At 44.4% G+C, this 26,156-nt stretch overlaps 1 protein-coding gene across 2 annotated transcripts in view; it reads left to right on the top strand.

Annotated features, from left to right (window-relative positions):
• The window catches only part of LOC103784743 (protein RoBo-1-like), a 68,735-nt gene continuing 42,579 nt past the window's right edge, over positions 1-26,156 (top strand). For both annotated transcript variants that reach the window (XM_034950681.3, XM_055116373.2), the window contains exon 1: positions 1-1,246. The gene's annotated coding sequence lies outside the window, so the exon portion shown is untranslated. The remainder of the gene's footprint in view (positions 1,247-26,156) is intronic.

Genomic DNA, 26,156 nt, shown 5'->3' on the forward strand with positions numbered 1-26,156 from the left:
CATGGAGGCATGTGTGTCATGCTGCTACATCAGAGGATCTGAGGTGCAGCGATTCCTGTTAGCACCTCTTCACAACCTCGGAGTGCTTAACTCACGGAGGCTTCATCCCATCTTGCGCTAGGCAAGTGGACTCTATGAAAGGGTTGTGTTTCCCTCCTCGTCTGCATATGATTTTTGACAAGCATGACAACCCCACTGCCTTTTTAAAAATTTAATTTTTAATATTTTATTATGAGACAGGGTTTTGCGCTGTTGCTCAGACTGGAGTGCAGTGGTGCAATCATAACTCACTGCGGCGTGGGACTCCTGGGCTCGAGCAATCATTCTGTCTCAGCTTCCCTAGTAGCTACGACCACAGATGCACACCACCATACCCCGCTAATTTTTAACTTAATTTTTTTTTTTTTCCCTGTAGAGATGTATTGCAGTGTTGCCCAAAATGGTTTTGAACTCTTGGACTTAAGCAGTCCTCCCTCCTTGACCTAAAGTGCTGGGATTACAGGCTTGAACCACTGCTCTTTGCCTTTTTTGTTTGTTTGTTTTTGTGACACTCGTTCTAACCCAGGCTGGAGTGCAGTGATGTGATCTCGGCTCACTGCAACCTCGACCTTCTCGGCTCAAGAGATCCTCCCACCTCAGCCTACCAAGTAGCTGGGACTACAGGTGTGTCCCACCGTGCCCAGCTAATTTTTGGATTATTTTGGAGGCGGGGTTTCCCTGTGTTGCCCAGGGTGGTCTTAAACTCCTGGGCTCAAACGATCCCCCTACCTCGGCCTCCCAAATTGCTGGGATTACAGGCATGAGCCACCATGCCTGGTTATGCTTCCAGCCTTTAGACATCTTTTTAAATTGACATATTGTAATTGTACGTATTTATGGGGTGTGGAATCAACCCGTCTGTAGATGCTCCTACTCTGCCTGGCAGGAAGAGCGGAGATGGCCTTCTTGGGCTGTCAAGGTCTTGCTGTGTCAGCAGGGGGCAGCAGCTACCAGAAAGTGCGCAGAGCCTGGGCTCTGCATTTCCCTGCGCGCCCTGCGTGTTGACCCTCCAAGCCTGCGTGGTCAGCCGCATGGGCACTTTGCAGAAGGGCCTGAAAAACTGCACATAGAAGGGTGGGGGTGTGTATACATCAGAATGGAACCCCATCTGTACTTCTCATGGGCCTCTTGCATTCCCGTGTGTCCTCGGAATCACCTACTGCGTGTGAGAGCTGGCTCAAGTCTGCAGCGCAGCTGGTCTCAGGAGGTAAGATGTTCGATATCTAGATGTGCCCCGTTCTCCTCAGAGCTCACCTCCTTCCTTGGCCTCCCTAGTGTCTTTTCCCTCTCCCTTTCCACAGCCTCTTTATAAATTTCTCCACCCACGCCTGCTCACCGTTCCTGAGCCCCAGGCTGCAACACATTGCTCATGCCCTGGGATAAGGGAACCAGGAGACCATACACTGGCTGGCAAATGGATATGTGTAGTTTACTAAGAAATGTTCACCAGGATCTTTCAGTGTACAAACACTGTGGTAGGCCTTGTTAGGAACACTACAAACTGTAATGCCATGGGTGGGTCTTCCAGGTAAGGAATGCAGGTGTGCACAGGTGGTACAGGGCAGTGAAAAATAGATAACCAGGCCAGGAGCAATGGCTCACAGCTGTAACCCCAATGCTTTGGAAGGCCAAGGTGGGAGGCTCACTTGAGGACCAAGTTTGAGGCCAGCCTCAGCATCATAGTGAGAACCCGACTCTACAAAAAGTAAAAAAATTAGCCATGCATGGTGGCATGCACCTGTGGTCCTAGCTACTCCTGAGGCTACTGGGAGGATCTCCTGAGCCCAGGAGTTTGAGGCTGCAGTGAGCTATGATCACACCACTATTTCAGAATGGGTGACAGAGGGACAACCTATTTCTAAAAATAAGGAAATAAATAACTAATGAGGGCTGCAGTCAAGGAAAAATCTGGGAGGTTACAGCTGGGCATTGCTCTCCGAAGCTCTGAACCAGCCCCTTGGTCTCAGACTGGAGAAGTGGCACCTGGCTCCCAATCCTCACTCTTCCCAAATCTGTCTTGAGCTCCCAGGGCCTGTGTCTCACCCATCTTGGTGTTCTCAGGACCTGGAACGTGGAAATTTTCACCAAACAGCTGTCTACTGACTTACTTCTGCTTGTGCTACCCTTGGCACAAGTTTCCTCCCTTCTCAAACTGTCAAACTGCTGCCCGTGGTTTGAGGACCAGATCATGTGGTCAAAAGTCCACATGAGCTGGGATTCAACCACAGGCACCTCTCTAGCCCAGTCTGAATTAATCCTTATCACTCTCAAGTTCCCCATGGCTCTTTTGACTTACCGAAGAATGGGCCGGATGTTGTAGACATGTCTCTTGTTGGTCCTAAGTCCTCAGAAGAAGGGGTCAGTATCATCCTTGACTCCATCTCACTCAACACATAACACAATAGACATATGTACAGGGACCATACATGATGTATAGTCTAAATTGGGACAGCTGAGTGTGAAAGGGGGCAGATGTAGCCTGGGACTGGCTTCGGTGATCTAGGACATATGGACACCCTCATTCTAGGTACTCAGTAAACATTAGTTCTTTTGAGAGCTTCGGTGTTAAAAACACTGACCACACTATTCAGAGAGGGTTGTCCTTGGCCTGCCCCTGCCACAAGGGGTTATGTGTACAGGGACAATTCACTCAGCTCCTCTGGGCCTCAGTGTTCCAATCTGCCGGAAGTGCGGACAGACTCAGTAGATAACCTCTAAGGTTATCTAAAGCACTAAAATTATACAGCTGGCAGTGGAGGCTGGGCCATGCGAAGAGTTTTGATGGGTGATGTGAAATGGTGCATGTGTTTGCAGAGAGGGTTAGGGGTTGGAGCATGAGAAACCTGAGCAAGTCCAGAGTTGGTTAGGACCCAGCCCGGAGGGAGCAGAGGGCTGCTGGACATTTCTGCCTGGGTGTGAGATGATCATCGTCCACTGAGGTCGAAGAGCTCAGAGTGCAGGGCAGTAGTTTCTCTTTCTCCAGGCAGGCAGGTGGCTTTCACTGCACGGTGCAGATACGCTTCTTGATTTATTCAAACACAGGAGGAAGGGAGCGTCAAAATGAGTTTCTTCCCCATTTAGAAAAGAGGAACCTTCTTGGTCTAGGGTAGAGTGGAGGAGCAGAGCTGCCTTCCTCCTCAGCTGCGGCTTCATCTTCCACGCTCCTTCCAGGCCACCCCATCCTGTTTCGTCTCTATGATTTCTGCAATAACATGCAGAAGTGCTGGATCCTCTTCACATTGACACAAGGAAATCTCAGTTGTGCCAGGGCCTGCTTTTTTCCAGCAGGAATTCTTAAGGGCCTGGGGGTCTGGGGCAGCAGTGAAGGCTGGAGGAGGCTCATGGAGCTGTACAGGTTCTCAGGGGCTGCTGTGGTTTAGGGAAGAAGGAGAGGATGTTGCTTAATGTCACCTGCCTTGTGTGCTAACCTCAGTGTTGCTATGGTTTCAGCCTCCCACTCCACTTGGAAAGAGTGGCCAGGAGCCCATCTGCCTCTGCAGCCCACCTGCCTCTGCAGCCCAGGGTAGGAATGTAACTGTTGCTGCTGTACTCACATCTGACCTTCCTTCAGCTGATCTTCGCCCCTTTTACCAGATCTCCTCTTTCACTTTACAATTTCAGAAGCCTCAGATTACAATCCTCTCCATTCCCTCAAACAGTTGCATCTGGCAATAGCGACCATGGCTGCCCCATTGGAAGGGACTGTTAACAGAAAATGGCATGAGGCCTTTGGAGGAGGGGAGCTACGTCTTCATAACACTAACAGAAACAAACCCGAGGTTAAATAAAGTGAACCAGGTATTTAGTTCACCTGCCACCTGGGATATACTTTTTAATTTTTTCTGGGTTGGTTAAAAATATATTTAGGGCCAGGCACGGTGGCTCACGCCTGTAATCCCAGCACTTTGGGAGGCTGAGGCGGGCGGATTACCTGAGCTCAGGAGTTGGCAACCAGCCTGGGCAACATGGCGAAACCCCTTCTCCACTAAAATACAAGAAATTAGCCAGGCTTGGTGGCGTCCACCTGTAGTCCCAGCTACTCAGGAGGCTGAGGGAGGAGAATGGCGTGAACCCGGGAGGCCCAGCTTGCAGTGAGCTGAGATCGCGCCACTGCACTCCAGCCTGGGTGACAGAGTGAGACTCCGTCTCAAAAAAAAAATGTATATACATACATACATATATATATATATTTAACGACACATTCAGAGAGAATGTGACAGAGATAAAGGCTGAATAAGAATGACAGGAAAACTGATCTGGAAGCATAAATGATGAGGATGAGAGAAAACATCTGCAGCTAGACAAACCCAAAAGACTTGGAGGAAGTGACAAAAGTGAAGCAGCAGAGATGAGGAGAGACGTGAAAATACACGCTGGAGGGAGGGACATCAGAGACGAGAAGAGGAAAGCCTCGTAGGTGACCGGGACATCAGAGACGAGAAGAGGAAAGCCTCGTAGGTGACCGGGACATCAGAGACGAGAAGGGGAAAGCCTCGTAGGTGACCGGGACATCAGAGACGAGAAGAGGAAAGCCTTGTAGGTGACCGGGACATCAGAGATGAGAAGAGGAAAGCCTCGTAGGTGACCGGGACATCAGAGACGAGACGAGGAAAGCCTCGTAGGTGACCGGGACATCAGAGATGAGAAGAGGAAAGCCTCGTAGGTGACCGGGACATCAGAGACGAGAAGAGGAATGCCTCGTAGGTGACCGGGACATCAGAGACGAGAAGAGGAAAGCCTCGTAGGTGACCGGGACATCAGAGATGAGAAGAGGAAAGCCTCGTAGGTGACCGGGACATCAGAGATGAGAAGAGGAAAGCCTTGTAGGTGACCGGGACATCAGAGACGAGAAGAGGAAAGCCTTGTAGGTGACCGGGACATCAGAGACGAGAAGAGGAATGCCTCGTAGGTGACCGGGACATCAGAGACGAGAAGAGGAAAGCCTCGTAGGTGACCGGGACATCAGAGACGAGAAGAGGAAAGCCTCGTAGGTGACCGGGACATCAGAGATGAGAAGAGGAAAGCCTCGTAGGTGACCGGGACATCAGAGATGAGAAGAGGAAAGCCTTGTAGGTGACCGGGACATCAGAGACGAGAAGAGGAAAGCCTCGTAGGTGACCGGGACATCAGAGACGAGAAGAGGAATGCCTCGTAGGTGACCGGGACATCAGAGACGAGAAGAGGAAAGCCTCGTAGGTGACCGGGACATCAGAGACGAGAAGAGGAAAGCCTCGTAGGTGACCGGGACATCAGAGACGAGAAGAGGAAAGCCTTGTAGGTGACCGGGACATCAGAGATGAGAAGAGGAAAGCCTTGTAGGTGACCGGGACATCAGAGATGAGAAGAGGAAAGCCTCGTAGGTGACCGGGACATCAGAGACGAGAAGAGGAAAGCCTCGTAGGTGACCGGGACATCAGAGATAAGAAGAGGAAAGCCTTGTAGGTGACCGGGACATCAGAGACGAGAAGAGGAAAGCCTCGTAGGTGACCGGGACATCAGAGATGAGAAGAGGAAAGCCTCGTAGGTGACCGGGACATCAGAGATGAGAAGAGTAATGCCTCGTAGGTGACCGGGACATCAGAGACAAGAAGAGGAAAGCCTTGTAGGTGACCGGGACATCAGAGACAGAAGAGTAATGCCTCGTAGGTGACCGGGCTGGCAGCACAAATGATACTCATACGTGCCAGGACTCTAGCTGAGCCCGAGTTAGATTTACAGCCCTCCTTATCTTGACCTATCTCCAAGTTCCTAGGTGAAGTGGCTCTTCCCAGTGCTGCCTGAATCCTTCAGCTGACTGCTGGCCAGAGGTTTATGGCTCTGATCAGGAAGATCACTGATGAGTCTTGTTTGAGACAGGTCCCACCCTCTGTTGGCTCCAACAGTGTTTGATATCCAACAATAGGAAACCAGATTCTGTGAGTGAACTCAAGCTATAGGCAGGACCCGTGGAAAGCACAGGGGAAAGGAGTTGTCTTCCCAGGAAATCTTGGATTTCCCCCTGGAAGTAGGTATCCTACGTACCATGTGGGAGAGGACTGAGGAGAATGTGCCTTAGGACATGGCTGAGAGCCTCTCTACAGCTCTGCACCATTAATTCCGTGGGGATTTGTGTACCTGGAGCCCAGGGAAAACTAAAGCCCCTCTAATCAAAATGGTGTTTCTTTCTCGAGGTCCTGCTGGTTGTGAGAGATTTATGCTTCTGTGTGGGATATGTTCTTTTGCCTATAAACATCAAAATCCCACAGTGAAATGGGAACAGAAAAATGTTTATTCCCCACCCAACCTTCATCTTAAACATGGTTCAATAGGAAGGTATCACTCAGACACCCTGGCCCAGGGAGGATCCTTCTATGACTCTAGTTCCTAAAATGTGTTCTCTAGATCAACAATATAAACATCACCAGAAACTTGTTAGACATGCAAATTCTCAGCCCCCTACCTCCACTCCTCTGCCCACAGCAATACTGCATTAGAAATGCTGGGAGTGGACCCCAGCAGCTTTTAACAAACCCCTAGAGTGATTCTAGTGTACCCTGGAGTTTGAGAACCTCATCTTTCCGGCAGGTGGAAGGGATGTGGCAAACAGTGCACAGGGCTCCCAAGACTTGTCCCTTCACTCACCTTTCACTGGCCAAAGCAAGTCACCTGGCCTTGCTCCCCCATTGCCTTCTGCCATGATTGGATGCTTCCTGAGGCCTCACCAGAAGCAGAAACCACTATGCTTCCTGTACAGCCTGCAGAACTACGAGCCAATTAAAACTCTTTTCTTTATAAATGACCCAGTCTCAGGTATTTCTTTATAGCAATGTGAGAACAGACTGGTACAATGTGCAAAAAAATTGAAAACAGGCTCTTGAAATATTTGCACACCCATATTGAAGCAGTATTATTCACAATAGTTAAGAGGTAAAAGCAACCCAAATGTCAATTGACAGATAAATGGACAAACAAAATATGTTATATACAATTGAATATTATTTAACGTTAAAAAGGAAGGAAATTCTGACATATGCTACAACATAGACTATCCTTGAGGACATTTTGCTAAGTGAAACAAGCCAGTCGCAAAAGAACAAATACTGTATGATTACACTTACATAAGGTATCTAGAATAGTCAAACTTACAAAAGCAGAAAGTAGAACGGTGGAAACTAGGGAATTTGGGGAGAGGAAAATGGGGTGTTGTTTAATGGGTAAAAATTTCCAGTTCTACAAGATAAAAACTTTTGTAGATTGGTTGCATAGCAATGTAAATATTTTTAGCAAAACTGAATGGTAACTGGGTGCGGTGGTTCACGCCTGTAATCCCAGCACTTTGGGAGGCTGAGGTGGGCGGATCATGAGGTCAGGAGTTCGAGACCAGCCTGACCAACATGGTGAAACCCCGTCTCTACTAAAGATATAAAAATTAGCCAGGCGTGGTGGCGCATGCCTGTAATCCCAGCTACTCAGGAGGCTGAGACAGGAGAATCGCTTGAACTTGGGAGGTGGAGGTTGCAGTGAGCCGAGATCATGCCACTTCACTACAGCTTGGGTAACAGAGCAAGACCCTGTCTCAAAAACAAAAACAAACCAACCCAAAAAACAAACAAAAAACCAGAATGGTAAGCTTAAAAATGCTTAAGATGGTAAATTTTGTGTTATCCACTTTTTTTTACCATAATAAAAATAGTATCTTGACAAAATTAATAGAAATTATACAAAGTATGTTTTCTGACCGTAGTGGGATTAAACCAGAAATCAATAACTGAAAGCTGGAAAATTACAGTATATTCAGAAATGAAACAAAAACTGTTCTAAATAAGGAATCAAGAAGTGTAAAGAAAAGTTTTTATATATTTAGGACAAATGAAAATGAAAATGCCACTTGTCAAAATGTGTGGGATGCAGCAAGAGTGCATAGTGGGAAATTTTTTAGTAACATGTCTATATTAGAAAAGAAAATGAGCTAAAATCAATAACCCAGCGTTCCACCTTAGGAAACTAGAGAAAGACAAACAAATTAAGCCTGAAGGAAGCAGAAGAAAAGGGATAATAAAAATTAGAGCAGAAATGAATGAATTTGAAGACAAGAAACAATAGAGAAAAATTAATAAAATCGAAAGCTGATTCTTTGAAAAGACTGGTAAAATTAATAATTCAGGCTAACCAAGAAAAACAGAGAGGAGACAAATTATCAATTTTATAAATGAAAGAATGTTAATCATCCCTTGGACATTAGAATGATAATAAAAAGATAATATGAATAAATCCATGCTCACAAATTGGATGATTTTGATGAAAGGACTGATTCCTTGAAAAATACAAATTGCCGAAATTCACAGAGAAGAAATAGATCAGCTGAACAGTTCTATATATTAAATAAATTAAATCATTAATTATTAACCTTCCAAAAAAGAAAACATCAGGTCCAGGTGGTTTCACTGGTAAATTATATCAAACATTGAAGGAATAACTGATACTAGTTTTCCACAATTTCTTCCATAACATAGAATCAGTGGAACACTTCCTAGCACATTCTATGAGGCCCGCATTATCCTAGTCAAAATCAGATGAAGACACCAAAGAAAGGAAAACAATGGACCAGTATTTTTCATGAGCATAAATGTAAAAATTATCAACAAAATATTAGCAAATCAAAGCAAACAGTGTGTAAAAAAATTTTATACTATGACCAAGTGGAATTTATTTCAGGTATGTAAGACTGATTTAACTTTCTTTCTTTCTTTTCTTGAGACAGAGTCTCGCTCTTGCTGCCCAGGCTGGAGTGCAATGGCGCGATCTCGTCTCACCGCAACCTCTGCCTCCCAGGTTCAAGCAATTCTCCTGCCTCAGCCTCCCGAGTAGCTGGGATTACAGGCATGCACCACCACGCCTGGCTAATTTTGTATTTTTAGTAGAGACAGGGTTTCTCCATGTTGAGGCTTGTCTTGAACTCCTGACCTCAGGTGATCCGCCCACCTCGGCCTCCCAAAGTGCTGGGATTACAGGCGTGAGCCACCATGCCCGGCTGACTGATTCAGCTTTCTAAATTGAGCAATATAATTCAGCACATCAGCAGACTAAAGAAGAAAAGCCATATGATTATATTGATTCAGAAAAAAGCTTGACAAAATCAAAAACCCATTTATGATAAAAATTCTCAGCAAATTATGAATTAGTAAAACTTCTTTAACATAGAATTGCTACAGAAAACATACAGCTAACATCACACAGAATGATGAAAATGGCATGCTCTTCTGAGCTTGGAAACAAAGCAGGGTTGTCCTCTATTACCACTCCTATTCAACACTGTATTGGAAATCTTAGGTAGTGCAATAACACAAGAACGAGAAAAAAGTTACAGGTTAGAAAGGAAAAAATTAAACTCTATTTGCAGAGGATACAATTTTCTATGTAGAACATCTCAAAGAATTGACAAACAAAACGAACCAATTTATGGAAGTAAGTTAGCATTGCAAGGTCATGGGATACAAGACTAACATAAGAAGTCAATGACTAACTTGAGGAAGTTATGCTAAGTGAAATGTGCCAGTCACAAAAGACAAATATTGTATGATTCAACTTACATGAGATACCTAGAAGACAAATTCATAGAGGCAGAAAGTAGAATGATAGTTACCAGGGGAAGAAGGTGAAATGGGAAAGTCTTGTTTAGTGGGTATAAAATTTCAGTTCCGCAAAATAAAAACGTTCTGTGGTTTGGTTGCGTGCTAATGTGAATATATTTAACACCACTTACTGAACACTTAAGAATAGCTAAGATGGTAAATTTGGTGTAATGTGTATTTTACCATAATTAAAAATAATTTTTAAAATGGAATACAGATTTTCCCTGGCTTTTTTCAATGCAGTCCCAATCAAAATCCCAGAAGGTTACTGTAGATAGCAACAAACTAATTCTAAACTTTATATGAGAAGGCAGAAGATCTAGAGTAGCCAACACAATATTAAAGAAGAAGAACAAATTTGGAGGAACGACACTACCCAATTTCAAATCTTATTATACAGCTATAGTAATCAAGACAGCATATTATTAATTGAAGATAGTCACACAGATCAGTGAAACAGAATATAGAGAAGAGAAATAGATCCACATAAATATAGTCAACTGAACTTTGATGACAGGGCAAAGACAATTTAATGGAGAGAAGATAGCCTTCAGTAAAAAGTGCTGGATAAATTGAACAACTGTATGCAAAAAAATGAACCTAGACAGAGACATTACACTTTATACAAAAGTTAGCTGAAAATAGACATACACATAAAATGCCAAACTATAAAGCTACTTGAAAAAAAATAGGAGAAAATCTACATGACTTTGGGTTTGATGATGTGTTTTTCAATGGCACTGTCCATGGAATAAAAAATTAACAAGTTGGACTTGCTAAAATTGAAAACCTCTGATCTGCTAAAGACATGGTTCAAAGGAAGGAAAGATAAACCACAGATTGTGAGAAAAATTTGAACAATAGACATCTGATAATATCAAAATATACAAAGAACTTGTATTTAAAATATACAGAGAGCTCTTACAGCTCAACAAGAAAACAACCCAGTTCAAAAATGGGCAAAAGATTTGAACAGACACCTTAAAAAAAGATATACAGATGGAAAATAAAAATATGAAACGGTGCTCAACATGATATGTCAGTAGGGGATTAGAAATTAAAATGGCAGTGAGATACCGCTACACACTTATTAGAATATTCAAAATGCAAATAACTGATAATACTGACTGCTGGAAAGTTTGCAGAGCGAAATAAACTCACATTCACAGGTAGTGGGAATGTAAAATGGTACAACCACTTTGGGAGATAATTTGACACTTTCTTGCAAAACTAAACATAATCTTACCATGTAATCCAGCAATCACGTTCCTAAATACTTACCCAACTGATTTGAAAATGTATGTCCACTCAAAAACCTGCATGCAAATATTTGTAACAGATTGATTCATAATCACCCACAACTGGGAGCAAGGAAGATGTCTTTTAATAGGTGAACGGATAACCAAACTGTGTTGCATCCATACAATGGAATAGCTTCTTATCAATAAAAAGAAATGAGATATCAAATTATGAAAATAAAAGAATCTTAAATGCATATTATGAAGTGAAAGAAGCCAGCCAGAAAAAAAGCTGTATAATATATGCTTCCAATTATATGACATTCTGGGAAAGATAAAACTTAAAAGACCTTAAACACATTAGTAGATGCCAGAGGTTCTGGGGAAGGAAGTGAAGGTTAAATAGGTGAGGCACAGGAAAATTTATAGGGCAGTGAAACTTCTGTGTGATAATGTAATGGTGAATACAAAACGTTAAGTATTTGTCAAATTCTATAGAGTTTTAGAGCACAAAGAATTACCTTAATGTATGTGAAATTTAAAAAATCATTTATGAGGTGGGGAGAATCACAAGAAGAAATGAACACTGTGACAAAGTAATCTAAACGTTTAATGAGGCAACCTCACTCAAGGGGCTGGAGGAGTAAGATGCTGACCTCCCTAAGCTATTTTTTGTTTTGTTTTTTTGAGACAGGGTCTCATTCTGTTGCTCAGGCTGGAGTGCAGTGGTGCAATCTCAGCTTACTGCAGCCTCAACGTCCTGGGCTCAACAATTTTTTTTTCTTTTTTTTTGAGATGAAGTCTTGCTTTGTCACCAGGCTGGAGTGCAGTGGCGCAATCTTGGCTCACTGCAACCTCCACCTCCCGGGTTCAAGCAATTCTCCTGCCTCAGCCTCCCAAGTAGCTGGGATTATAGGCGCACACCACCACGCCCAGCTACTTTTTGTATTTTTAGTAGAGACCGGGTTTCACCATGTTGGCCAGGTTGGTCTCGATCTCTTGACCTCGTGATTCGCCTGCCTTGGCTTCCCAAAGTGCTGAGATTACAGGCGTGAGCCACCGTGCCCGACCAGGCTCAACAAATTCTCCTGCTTCAGCCTTTTGAGTGGCTGGGATTACAGGCATGTGCCACCATGTCTGGTTAATTTTTCTTGTATTTTTTTGTAGAGATGGGGTTTCACCAGGTGGCTGAAGCTGGTCTCAAATTCCTGGGCTCAAGCAATCCTCCCGCCTTGGCCTCTCAAAGTGCTGGGATTACAGGTGTGAGTCACTGCACCTGACACCTAAGCAAATTTGGAAATTAGTAGAATCTGTAAGACAAAAGGCAAAAGAAACTGTTCATAAGCACTGAACTCCAGTAAATAAAGTTGTTTCCCATGGAGGTAACAATTCTGATACTGCTATACATGTATGCTAGAATTCAACAATTAAGTAAATGGATGGCAGATAGTGAAAGCCAGGTTACAGATAAACAAGGGGAGGGGGCTAGAAGGACTCACATGTTAATGGATTAAAATTGGAGACAGTGGTATGAATTAATGTTTAGCTTAATATGCATAGAGAGTTACATATAAAAATATTTATAAATATGTGTATACATAAGTGTTAATACACACTCACATATCTCCTTGATCAGTAAGCTGAGAGGGTTTAGACGCAATGACACCCTGGTATCAGTAAAGCGGAGTCACTCATCAGTGAAACTCCAGACCTTGACATGCAGCTTCTGATACATTGGCTACTCCTGGGGTATAGGATGTAGAACTTAACATATGCCCCCACAGAAGACCCCTTGTCACATCCTGTTTTCTCCTCCACCTTCCCCAGCAAGCTCTCTGCCCTCAAAGCCAGTCACATGTAGTGAACTTCTATGCCCATTGCTTTACAAGGGAAACTCCTGCTTAGATACCTGGTCATTAGCTTACAGAGAAATTCTGGGAAAAGGCAGTGAGAAAGGCCCTCTCACCAACTCACACAGTGCCACCCTAATAGGAGAAGGGGACTACTCAATGAGAGTTTCTTTACTCATTTTCCCTGAAGCAACCATTGTAGCAGCTGTCACAGAACAAAGAACTTAGAAGTCTCAGGTTTGCTGATGCAGAAAACTTCTAATAGTATTTAAGTAACGTTTTCTAACATCTACCAATTAAGGTTAGAGGAAATCTTAGGGTGAAGTTTTTGCAGGCTACCCATCATAAACATTCTGCAAAGAGCTCCAAACTATTGATTTTTAAAAAAATTTGTAATAATATTCCAAAGTCCAAAATGTGTAGGGTAGACCAGCAGTTTGGAAACCCAAGTAAGAGACAGTTTGTTGAGAGAGTTTCCTGTATATGTAATGTTTTCAATAAATTTAGGAAGTTTTTAGTCATTATTTCTTTGAATATTTTTTGCTGCTTCTTTCTCTTCCTTCTCTCTCTCTCTTTTTTTCTTTTGGGACTTCCCCCCTGTTGCTCAGTTCATTTTTATATCCTTTATTCTGCCAGTTATTAAGACTGTAAAATCTCTATCAGTCAGTCTTTGTTTGTTCTTTCTTCTGCAAATTCAAGTCCAATGTTGAACTCTGCTAAATTTTTTATTTCAGCTATTGTACTTTTCAACTCCATAATTTACATTTAAAAAATAATTTCTATCTATTGATATTCTCTATCTGAAGTGATATTATCATCATACCTTCCTTTAGTTGTTTAGTCAAGTTTCCTTTAGTTCTTTGAACTACTTTGAAGACTTTTTTTTTTTTTTGAGATGGAGTTTTGCAATCTTTTCCCAAGCTGGAGTACAATGGTGTGATCTCGGCTTACCACAACCTCTGCCTCCTGGGTTCAAGCAATTCTCCTGCTTCAGCCTCCTGAGTAGCTGGGATTACAGGCATGGGCCACCACGCCTGGCTAAATTTTGTATTTTTAATAGAGACGGGGGTTTCTTCATGTTGGCCAGACTGTTCTCGAACTCCTGACCTCAGGTGATCCACTCTCCTTGGCCTCCCAAAGTGTTGGGATTACAGGTGTGAGCCATGAAACTTTGTTAAATCTGACATCTGGTATCTTGTGAAGGTGAATTTTATGTGTCAGCTTAGGCCACACGGTATCCAAATATTTTGTCAAATATTATTCTAGAAATTTCTGTGAAGTTATATATTGGATGAGACTAATATTTAAATCTGTAGACTGAGTACAGCAGATTACCCATTATGATATGGGTGGGCCTCCTCAAATCAGTGGAAAGCCTTTATAGAAAAAGACTAACCTCCTTGGAAGAAGGAAGACTTTTGCCAGAAGACTGCCTTTGGACTCAAATTACAAGTCGTCCCTGGATTTTCAGCCCTGACAGCCTACCCTGCACATTTGAACTTGCCAAGCCTCCACAACTGCATGAAGAAATCCTTTAAAATGAACCCCTCTCTCTCTCTCTCTCTCTCTGTCTCTAAACATCCTGTTGATTCTGTTTTCCTGGACAATCCTGACTAATATATCATTCATAGAGGCAGTTTCTGTTTCCTGATTTTTCTTTAGTTTATGGGCCATATTTTCTGTTTCTTTGCATGTCTCATAACGTTTGTTGGAAACTGGACATTTTAGATCACGTACTGAAGCAACTCCGGGTATGCCCGCCACCTCAGGTGGGCTTGTTATTGTTACTTGCCTGCTTATTTGTGTAGTGATTAGCTGGATTATTTTCCTGAAGCCTATTCTCCCACTACCACACTCATTCTTCCCCACCCCCTGCAGTGGGAAGCCTCTAAGCCTCTAATGTTGCTCCTCACAGGACACAACCTTTGGTATGCCCACAGTCATTGTGGGATGATGGTGGTTTTGGCAGATTTCTTTTTGACTATCTATTCCTGACCTTACTCAGCTGTTAAGCGCTCTAATTGGAGGCTGATTGCTCAGCTGTTTTCAACAATGCTCTGGGCATCAATTGCCCTATAGGCTTAGCTAATCAAATTCAGGCTCCTTTGTAGGGACAGTTACCAAAATCATTGAAACATGTTCTGACTCCAGGAGGGCTCTTTGTAGTTGTCTGGTGTCTTGTTTCTCTCTGGCAAACCAGCCGGCCTATAGTTTAGCCTATATTTCTGTCTTAGTCAGCTTGGTGTGCTATTACAAAATATTATAAACTAGGTGGCTTATAGACAAAAGAAATTTATTTCTCACGGTTCTGGACACTGAAAGTCCAAGATCAGGATGCCAGCATGGTCAGGTTCTGGTGAAGGCCCTCTTCAGGTTGCAGACTGTTGACTTCTCATTGTATCTTCACATGGTGGAAAGAAGGTGAGAGAGCTCTCTGGGGTCCCTTTTATAAGGTCACTAATTCCATTCATGAGGGCTCCACCCTCATGATCTAATGACCTTCCGAAGGCCCCATCTCCTAATATCATCACATTGGGGGTTATAATTTCAACATATGAATTTTGGGGGAACACAAGCATTCAGTCCATAGCAATCGTCAATGAATCTACTAATTGCTTCCCAATTGCCTTTCACCGCAACCGCCACTGTTTTATTCCCCCTATATTTAGAGGACTCTTAGACTTGAACTTCAGACTCAGTTATAAGTGAGGTCTGTTCCTTTGAGTAGAAAGCTCGAGCTCTCTGTTCTATGCCTGCTTCTGCCCCTGGGTAAAATCTCTGAGCCATGGCTCTGGAGAAAATGGCATGCTTCTCCTGAGTGACGCCTCTACTTTAGGAGCTGAGCACTTGGTAGAATGGTGTGCAGCAGCCCTAGAATTTCTCAGGTTGGCCTTTATTGGCATGGGACTGCTGCCAGTGAACTAGGGCAGTGGTGATTGGGGCCTCAGTATTTGCAGTATTTGCAGTATTCTCAAGGTTGAGCCTCTATCCCATGACTAGGAGAGGCGAGGAAGAAGGGAGTCTTCACCTGTCAGCCATACTCACCTGGAATTTATTATCTTCAGTAGGAAGAAACTGGGGGTAGGATGAGACATGCTAACTTTCTGCTCCAGAAAGTGTGAAAGTTATCAGAATCAAAACAAGTCCCTTGTTAACAAAGCTCCGACAAAAAGAGCCAGAAAAGGCCGTGAACAGAGGGTTCTCACGCACGAATGCCTGATAACAAGAACTATCACAAAAAGCTCCGCAAAAACCACAGCCTTGCACAGACCATCACAGCCTTACACAAAAATATAATTCTGCGAGGACATCTGCCCAGCAACTGCTTGTCCAACCTCAGACTGGCACCACCTTTATTATTTGATTCTTATAGCCAAGGACAGTTATCTCAAAACAATTATGTAATCCTCATTTTTCCTTTAAAAACCACTGTCTTCTGTTACCTCCCTGAATACACACATAGTTTTCTATGGCACATATATTCCCATTGCAATTCTATTCCTAAATAAACATCATTTTCGTTAGAGAGTCTCCCTCTCTGTCAATGTAGGTTGACAGAAGTTTGTCCCCTGACTGGGAGCACTGGGGAGAGGAAGCCGTGTGTTTTTGGCTGTAACAGTCTAGAGTAGAGTTTCCATCTTGCGGAGTTGAGCCGGGTGCAGGGCATGGATCTTGGTTCCCCTGAGGAGCCATTTCCTGGGAGGTTGCAAGGATGATGGCTGCCCTGAAAGAGCAGAGTCACCTGCAGGGATCCCTGCTGGACCACACAATGCTCGGCACGTTTCTGAGCACTTCTTATACATCTGCCGTTTTACCGATGCGTTCACCATTCCAGGCCCAACTTAAATAATAAAGTTGCTAAGGCCCCTCTCCTGGCAGCTTAGATCAGAATCTCTGAGGATAAACTGGACACGGATATATGTGTAAAGATCCACAGATGATGATGTTAATTCATACTGAGGGCTGATATCGACAGCCATGGCTCCAGACAGTTAATTCCCAATAACTCCTCTGTAAATCAGCTGTACCAAGGATATGTCTTGGAGCCGTTTGTGTTCTGCTAAACACATGGCACCAATAAATAAACTATTCTAAGATAAGAGGGCATGCAGATTGCTCAGAAAAGGCTGTCTAAACCTCTCTTTCAGGTTTCAGGACCCAACACAAACCTTTGCCCCTGGGCCATTCTTTAACCAGAAGAGGCCCATCCAGTCTGAATACCCTTTATTGATCTCTCGCCTTGCCCAGTGTGAGGCCCTGCTGCCATCTAGGCCTTGGGGTTGACAGAGATACTGGAGCCATTCCACATGTTCTCTTTATTTAACACACATTCCCTTTATTTAACTCCCATCGAATAAAATTTATAGGAGGCCATTGGTTTAGACTGAGCCCCTGCCACTGAGCCCAATAGACCAAACCAAAGTGAAGTCACTCATGCTGAAGGTCCACAATACCAAGCTCAAACTAAGCTGTTTATCTGACTTGCCAGGAAATCAAGAGAGAGGGATAATAGCCAGATCCTCAATACCAAGCTCAAACTAAGCTGTTTATCTGACTTGCCAGGAAATCAAGAGAGAGAGGTAATAGATCCTCAAACAAGCCAATTTTAGCTGACATGATGAGAAAGTACCCTTTGCTTTAACTTTTACAAGGAAACTAACTTTGAAATGACCAATTCTCTTTTAGCTCTCTCTACTGCTTCCCGGAGCCCTTTTCCGTTTATAAAGCTGTAAGCCAAAAATAAAATTCTAAGCCCCCAACCAACTGAATAGACCCCTCCTCTTGGATAAGGACGTTCTGAAGTTAACCTGAAAAACTAGTTCAGGCCATCATGGGAAGCGGAGGTTGGACATGCCTCATTATAATGTACTCTCTTTGGAATTCAGGCACAACTGACCAGCATTAACATTAAAACAGAGACCTGAAGACTGACATAGTAGCTCTTTATAGCAATAACATACCAACATAACAGCAGGCCCTGAAAGAAATCAAATTATTTTACCCCAAAATATGTATCTTTGACATATTTTAAAAAGGCCTGGTATAGCTATTTTTTTGTAGGGAAAATCTACGTTCTGTTGAGAATCTCCTACCTGGAGATTTGATCTGTATGATAAAAATCTTGGTCTTCATAACCCCTTGTCTTTTTTTTTTTTTTTTTTGAGATGGTGTCTTGCCCTGTTGCCCAGGCTGGAGTGCAGTGGCGTGATCTTGGCTCACTGAAGCCTCCGCCTCCCGGGTTCAAGTGATTCTCCTGCCTCAGCCTCCCGAGTAGCTGGGATTACAGGCATGCACCACCATGCCCGGCTAATTTTTTGTATCTTTAGTAGAGATGGGGTTTCACCATGTTGGCCAAGCTGGTCTTGAACTCCTGACCTTGTGACCCGCCCACCCCAGCCTCTCAAAGTGCTGGGATTATAGGAGTGAGCCATACGCCCAGACCATAACCCCTTGTCTTGACCCAGACACTCCTTCCTGTTGGTTCCAGGTCTTTAAACAACTTAACTCTTTTAACCAATTGCCAATAAGAAAATCTTTGAATCCATCTATGACCTGTAAACTACTCCTTCCCCCACTCTTCTCCCCCAACCCCACCTCCTGCCCCACTTTGAGTTTTCCACCTTTCTGGACTAAACCAATGTACATCTTACATGTATCAGTTGGTGTCTTATGTCTTCCTAAAACCAAGTTGTAGCCCAATCACCTTGGGCAAATGTTCTCAGGACTCCCTGGGGCTGTGTCATGGGTTTTACTTCTTATATTTGGCTCAGAATAAATCTTTTCAAATATTTTACAGAGTTTAACTCTTTTCATCAACAAAGCCAATCTCCCCTGCTCAGGTCATGGGAACATTCATTCTATTTTATAGAATGAGGTGTTGCCCATTTTAGAATCGCAAATAGGTTGCAGGGAGCAGCTCATGACTATAATTCTAGGACTTTGGGAGGGTGAGGCAGGAGGATTGCTTGAGGCCAGGACTTTGAAACCAGCTGAGCAACATAGCAAGAACCTGTCTGTACAACAACAACAACAAAATTAGCCAGGTGTGGTGGTTTACACCTATAGTCCCAGCTACTCAGGAGACTGAGGTGGGAGAATTACTTGAGCCCAAGGAGTTCAAGGCTGCAGTGAGCCATAATTGCACCACTGCACTCCAGCCTGGGCAACAGAGTGAGACCCTGTCTCAATAAAATTAAATAAAATTATAATTGCAATTAATAGCCAATTGAGATCTTCAGACTAATGTGTTGTAATTTTTGACCCTTTCTCATTTCTGTCTAAGCAAATGTGGGCCACAGGATGACACCTCATCCCTGGTCCTCCAAGTTGGGGCTGTTCAGTTCCTACCTCTTGAGCTAAACCAAAGAAAAGCTGGGACTCAGGTTTGAGATCCTCATACTTGGTCTGGTGGCTTCTCCACGCACAACATCTGCCTCTTCCTTTTCCCTCCGGGGTCCTGGAAGAGGGAGTTCCATAGACCAGGGGCCCTTAGCCCCATCTGAATTTCACTCATTTTTCAAGTCTCAGGTTTGGACTATCCCTAACATGTCAGTGCTTCTGGCTACAAGCTCTACGGAAGTGATGGGTGGGAGCATCGTAGCAGCAGCAGCTGACACTTATTCAGAACAAGTCATGCCACATACTGTTCTAGGTGCTTAGAGCTCAGGCACTTTGGCTTTAGAATCTGCATAAGAAAACTGTAAGCGTTCATACTTCCCTTATGCACAAGTTCTTACAAGGAGCATAGCAGATATTGATGGGTCCATGAGGAACCTGAAGTCTGACGGGGAGCTGCGCAGCTGGTGCCTTTCTCTAGGATGGGCTCTACCATGGGCACCACTCTATGCTCAGCCTGATTCTCTCCCATCCAGGTTCCTTCCTGGCCGCTTGAGCTTTGACCTGTTATTTTGCACCCATTTTATGTGTCCAGGAAGGGCAGAATTTTGATGAATTGGTCAGCTGCTAGCTATATAAATGGGTGTCATAAATGGGGATTGAGTATGTTTGCAGAGTCTTTATTTCCTCCTTCACCTTTGCATGATACAGATCTGTCCTTGAAAGACATGCAAACACCATCTGTCCCTGGTGAACATGGGCAAGAACCCTCAGACACTCCATGAGGCCCTGTTATCCTGGGTGGGTGGCTGCTAGGGGCTGTGAAAGCGGTGGGTGATCCCAGGCTGGGGGCTGGATGACTAACACTCTCACATCTCTTCATCTCTTTGACCTGCGTCTATCCATATGTTATTAAGGGTGGGTAGCAATAAAATTTCTTGCCTGGGATGACAGTGATTAAGGAACAGCTTTGCCCCTGCCCAGGCTTTTCTTCCTTCCTACCATTTTCTTTAGAAGGAGAAAATTGGATGTGCCACCCTTCACCATTCTAACCTTTCTCAAAAGACCCTTCTGAAGAAAATTATCCATGAACAGCCCAGAAGATTAGGACATTTGAATGTGCCCCATGTTGATGAATGCACCTGCTCAGTTGTATTCCACATTTGTGTTTCAACTGTTTCCACTCCTGGTCTGTGTCCCACGTCTTGAGGATTTAGAGAGTAGAAACATACCTTTTACTTTTGTGTAAGGTACATGCTGTGGCATAGAACCTTCATGGTCTTTAGCCAGCAGTGCCGATAGCAAGTGAGAGAAAATAGCTGTGTCACATATGTGCGTCAGGATAGGCTAGGTAACGGTGCTATCGCAAGTGACCCCAAGGTGCCAGAAGCTAAAACATTAAATATTTATTTCTTGTTTATGTTATCTGAGTAAGCTGCATTTCTGCTCTGTGTCATCTTAACCTGGGACCCAGCTGGTGGAGAAGACTCTGCATGAAGAATCACTAGTTGTCATGTGGAGTGAAAAGGGAGCACGGCAAACCACAGGCTATTCCTGAAAGCTTCTGCTACAAAGGGACACACATCACTGCCGCTCACGTTGCACTGATGGGAGCAAGTCATTTGACCATGTCTGACATCAATGAGGCAGGAGGGTATAATGTTCCCCAGGGAGGGTCAGTGTTTCTCTGGATATATTAATATCTTCTCCCAGACCCTGCATGGATACAAGAGCACACTCCTGGATATTCATCTCAGAACTGGGGAGATGGGACAGTGGCCAGGGATGGCGGTTGGTGGGGGTGAGAGCAACAGGCATTAGAGAGAACTAGGAAACCCAGATCAATTGTCATTCAGCTTCAGCCAAATTTTGTATCTTTGCTGAGCCTCAGACTTCTTATCTGAAAAAGAGGGGATTGGATTAGACAAGTGTTAATGTTGATGCCAGCGGGAGCTGATTACAAGTATGTGGGAAAACCCAGATCCATTGGGAGGATAACTCAAGATAGCATAGCATAACTGAGAACTCTCAGAAACTCTTCTCCATGCCCTCGCCACATGTGACATAGGGGTCCCTCCCCCTAGACCCTGGAATCTCAATCTGTCTTTATACCTCAGCTTATTCTTCACCCTAGCTTGGTGTCCCCTTTCTTCCTTTTCTGCTTCCTCACAACCTGTTTGTATTCTTCCTCAGAGTTGCCACAGCAAGAAGAATATCTTACAGTTTTCTGCACTCATGTCTTATCTTCCCAAATGCCCATATCCTTCTTGAAGGTTATGTCTACGTCTTTGACGTCTTCTCTTGAGCCTCCTGGCCTATTCTTCCCCACCTCTTACCGTACCTTTCACAGAGCTGAACTCAGTTGTAATTATTCAAGCACCAGCTATTGTTTGCATACATTATCTTGTTTAGTTTTCATGACATTGCCATTAAAATATATTATTTTCCTCATTTACACTGTAAGTTTTCTGTCAACCCAGTGAAATGTCAAATGTTTAGTACACACAATAAGGGACCAATAAGCAGCAGCTACTATGATTTTTGTTACTATTACTGATGAGGAAACAGATTTGCAAAGGCCGAGCAATATGCACATGTTGCACAGTTAGTACGTGGGCACTGAGTTTGAATCCATCAGAGTAGTCATCAGAGCTAGTCACTAAATGTTTATTTCTTTCCCCTCCTGAATGTATGTTGGATTGCACTTCCCCACCCTCTGTGTGTCGCAAAATGACTTTGACACTAGCTCTGGCAAGAAGTGACATTTGCCACTTTTCAGGGGAAGCTTTAGAAGCCACTTTAGGAGGTTCACCTCATCCTCTTTCTACTGCAGTTGTGAAAATGAACTCATGTGGTAAGGTAAAGCTCTACCAGGCAGAGATGCTGAGTCATAAGGATGAGCAGGGTGCTTCTGTCAATGCCAATCAGACATGGAGCGTGGGGGAGACATTGTTAGGCCACTGGAACTTAGGGTGTGGAGGTTTCTACGGCAACATAATCTAATCCATGTGACTGAAACACCAAGACATGATTGTACAATTATTGACATGTTCTTTTGGAAATCTGTGGCTATTAACTCCCGTCTCATCCACCAATCAGAGCTGATGGATGCGTTCTTTTTTATTTCTGTCAATACTGACCTTTTCATTAACGAAACCCTTTAACAATCAGGTAGTTGTTGTCAACAGGGAGGTGCAACCCCCTGGGAAGTGTTTTGGTGATTTATGGAGGTGTTTTAGCATGATTACAATTATTATTAGTGGCAGTGGTGACTCATGCAATTTCATGGGCAGGAAATAGGGATGCTAGACATCTTGTAACTTTGGGGATGGTCCTGAACAACAAAAGATTGTCCCAATCTTTCACAGACTGTAGAATGTCTAGGTGGACAAAAGTTATAATGATTGGGGCTTAGAACCTAAATCAGTCTTACATACGAATGCAAAGCATCTGGCAACATAGCTTTTGGGCTGAATTTTCCAAGAATGCAGCTACGCATATGTACAGAGAGGGCTGACTTTTTTTTATTTTATTTTTTTACTTTTTTAATTTTTTTGCTCTTGTTTGCTCTGCACAAGATGCCAGCAGAAGGTGCATAATGCAGCTGCAGATGCAGTCGCCTGGCTCGGTGAGGGGTGTGCCCCAGACAGTGGTCAGGGGGCTGAACCGAGAACTGACACCCTCTGCTTCCAGGGTCCTGGGCCATCCCTGTGTGTCTCTGGTGTTTCCACCTCATGGAGCACTGCTATAGGCTGGCCTGGATCAGTCTTACCTGGAGGTAGAAGAAGGCAGCCCCTTCCCCCAGGAAACCCTGAAATTGGAAGTCCAGTGACAGCTGAGGCATCACATGAGAAAGTCTCTCAGAGTACAATGGCTTGATATAGGTAGACATTGTGGAAAGACTAAATCAAGCTAATTAATATATCCATTACCTCATACACTTATTCTTTGTGGTGAGAACATTGGAAATCTACTTTTAGCAATTTTATTTTTTCTTTTCTTTTTTTTTGAGATGGAGTCTCGCTCTGTCGCCCAGGCTGGAGTGCAGTGGCGGGATCTCGGCTCACTGCAAGCTCCACCTCCCGGGTTCACACCAGTCTCCTGCCTCAGCCTCCCGAGTAGCTGGGACAACAGGTGCCTGCCACCGCGCCCGGCTAATTTTTTTTATTGTTAGTAGAGATGGGGTTTCACCATGTTAGCCATGACGGTCTCGATCTCCTGACCTCGTGATCTGCCTGCCTTGGCCTCCCAAAATGCTGGGATTACAGGCATCAGCCACAACACCCGGCCGAATTACAATAATTTATTTAAAATTAAAGACTTTTTTTTCTTTCTTTTTTTGAGACTGGACCTCACTCTGTTGCCCAGCCTGGCCTCAAACTCCTGGGCTCAAGGGATCCTCCCACTTCAGCCTCCTGAGTAGCTGGAACTACAGGCACATGCCACTGTACCTGGACAAAGACTAATTTGTTTTTAGAGCAGTTTTAGGCTCATGAAAAATTTGAGAGGAAGGTATAGAAGTTTCCCATGTTCCCCGATACAGGCATCGCATTTGCTACAGCTGATGAACTCCCATGTGTACATAATTTTCACCCAAAGTCCGCAGTTCACCTGAGGGTTCACCCTGGTTTGAACAAATCTACAAGGATCTGTATCTACCGTGATAGTTTTTTACCTTATGTCTCTGAGTCCTTGTTAAACTGTCAGCCCTTTAAAGTTGCGGGCTGTGCGTTCTTATTCCTGGGGCTCCCTACGTGAGTTCTGAATGAGGAGTGACATCTCAGAACGTGTGCATCCCCTCTCCCCGAGAAGCTGGAACTGTAAAGGTTGTGGGGATAATTGAGACCACCACTTTATTGTATAAATGAAGAGTCTGAGGTCCAGAGTGGACCAGTGGTAGTTCCAAGGCCGGACAGTGAGGCAGAGCCTGAGCCCACGGGGAGAATGCCTTTCTTCAAGTTTTCCAGAGTGCCTATAAATGACTAGAGAGTGGTCCACAGCAAGTCACGGAGTGGCATCCAGGGTGTGGGCCCGGAGTTTGGCGTGGTGGAGAACAGCCAGGTCTTCCTTAGACCAGCGCTTTCTGAGAGAGATGCAGGACTGTCCTAATTGCCCTTAGTAAAGGGCTGGGGGCGGGCAGGAGTCACTTCTGCCTGCAGGCATTATAAAGGGGCGTTGCCAGAGACTGAGCTCACTGCCACCAGGCAGAGGTAGGCAGGCTTTCTGGTGTCATTGCTGCCCCTCACTCAGCGCTGCCCAGAACCCCTGGCCCCTTCTCCACTCCACTGCTTGACCTTTGAACGCTGATGTGGTGCTTTTCCTTGTCCTGCCCTGGGAAGAGCACATCTTTGAGAAGTTGCCAAGTGGAGATTCAAGTCAGTGGCAAGAAGGAGGGACAGCACCTGGGACCTGTGAATCTCTCCCCACTGGCTTTGCCCAGAGAGAGAAATAAAACCAGTGTTCCACACCTCCTGCCCCGACCCAGGGAGAGACTGATTCTGGTTCTGGGTCTCTCTCCACCCAGCCACAAGAGCCATTGCTTGGCACGGTGCTGCGAATGGACAAGCCTCCCCTCTCCATCTGTTCGCTGCAGGACCGTGGAGTCTCCCCTCCACCTGTCCTCTCTCTCTTTCTGAGAAGGAGGAAGTAGAGCTGTGTATCACAGCTCATAGCACCTAGAGTTTATCACTGGTGATGATTCTGTAATTCCTGAGGCCCCCCACATGCTACTTCCTGCCATTTCACTAATCTTAGTAAACCGTCAATGATCCCCTAAATATCTGCATATGGATCTAACAAATTACAATTCCCCAAATGTATACACACCTCTAAATATTTAATTAGAATCCAAAGCCAAATGCATTAGTTTCTACTTGAATAGTTTAACCCCCTGTGCACACAGAGAAGACACACACAGTTTTACATGATTCCAAAGCCCAGCCTGCATTGATGTTACCTGGTGTAATGCCTACGTGTCATAGCTGAATTTCTACGCTTCCCTAACTCTGCTTACCTTTAAGAAATAAGATGCTTGCAGTGAAAATTTACCTTTGTAACCAGACCAGCTGAGATTGGCCAGTCACCTTTGTATAAAGAGAAGTCATGTTCAGTTCACACTTTACTCTTTCTCTATTGCAATCATATGTTACCAATTAAAATTTGTGCTGACCCTGGCACAGTGGTGCGAGCATATGGTCCCTTGCCAGGTTCATGACTATGCCAGATGCTATGCTTGGGGTCAGGTTCCACTCATGCTGAGGTCCGAAGGGAGACGGTGGATGAACAGATAGCGGAACCAACACTCGAGGCCGTAGGCAGGTGAAAGGTAATCGTATTCAGCAGCTGTCTCATCAGCAGCTTAGTCACACTAGCTCTCTCACACTGTGCGCCCTGTCTCGGCTGCTTGATCCAGCAGATCCTACACACAGCTGCGTGGCCGGCTCTCCCTTCAGGGTCAGCAGCTTAACTCTTTCTCTGAGCTCGAGCGAACTAGGCTGTGCCCTGGCTCTGCCCGTCCGTCTGCAAAGATGAACCACTCTGACTCTCTCTTTCTTGGGGCACGAGTGCGAGTGAGCTTGTACAGTGTCAGCAGGGCAATTATACCTGTTACAGACAATAGTGGCTGAGAGCCAAATGATGGCCTTCCTGTGTGATGGGTGCATACCTGTGATAACAAGTGGAGTTATACACCTGCACTGTAAACTCGCTGAGTCACTCTGGATGTTCACCTCGGCCTATCCTTCACCAAAGCACATCCATTACCTTACACTTCTCTTGTCTTCCTGTTAGCCCCACTTTTTCTTAGGGGTTGCCTCTGTCAGGTCTCAGGAATTTTACTCCCTTTACTCTTTATAATTCTGTAAATCTTACAGATCTTTTAAAGTAGAAACAGCACCCTCCAGCCGTGGCCCTGGGGTCTGGGTGACTGAGCACTGAGTTCATGTTGGACCCTGACATAGGTGTGTGGTTCCAGGTGGTTTGTAGCTACCCCTTTGCTCCCTTTTCATAAATAATCTCCACCAGACACTTCAATAAGATTTTAGTTTTTCATAGTGTTTTTTGTTGTTGTTTATTATAACGCA

The sequence above is a fragment of the Pan paniscus genome, chromosome 1 (genome assembly GCF_029289425.2).
Source record: "Pan paniscus chromosome 1, NHGRI_mPanPan1-v2.0_pri, whole genome shotgun sequence".
In the NCBI taxonomy this organism is placed as follows: domain Eukaryota; kingdom Metazoa; phylum Chordata; class Mammalia; order Primates; family Hominidae; genus Pan; species Pan paniscus.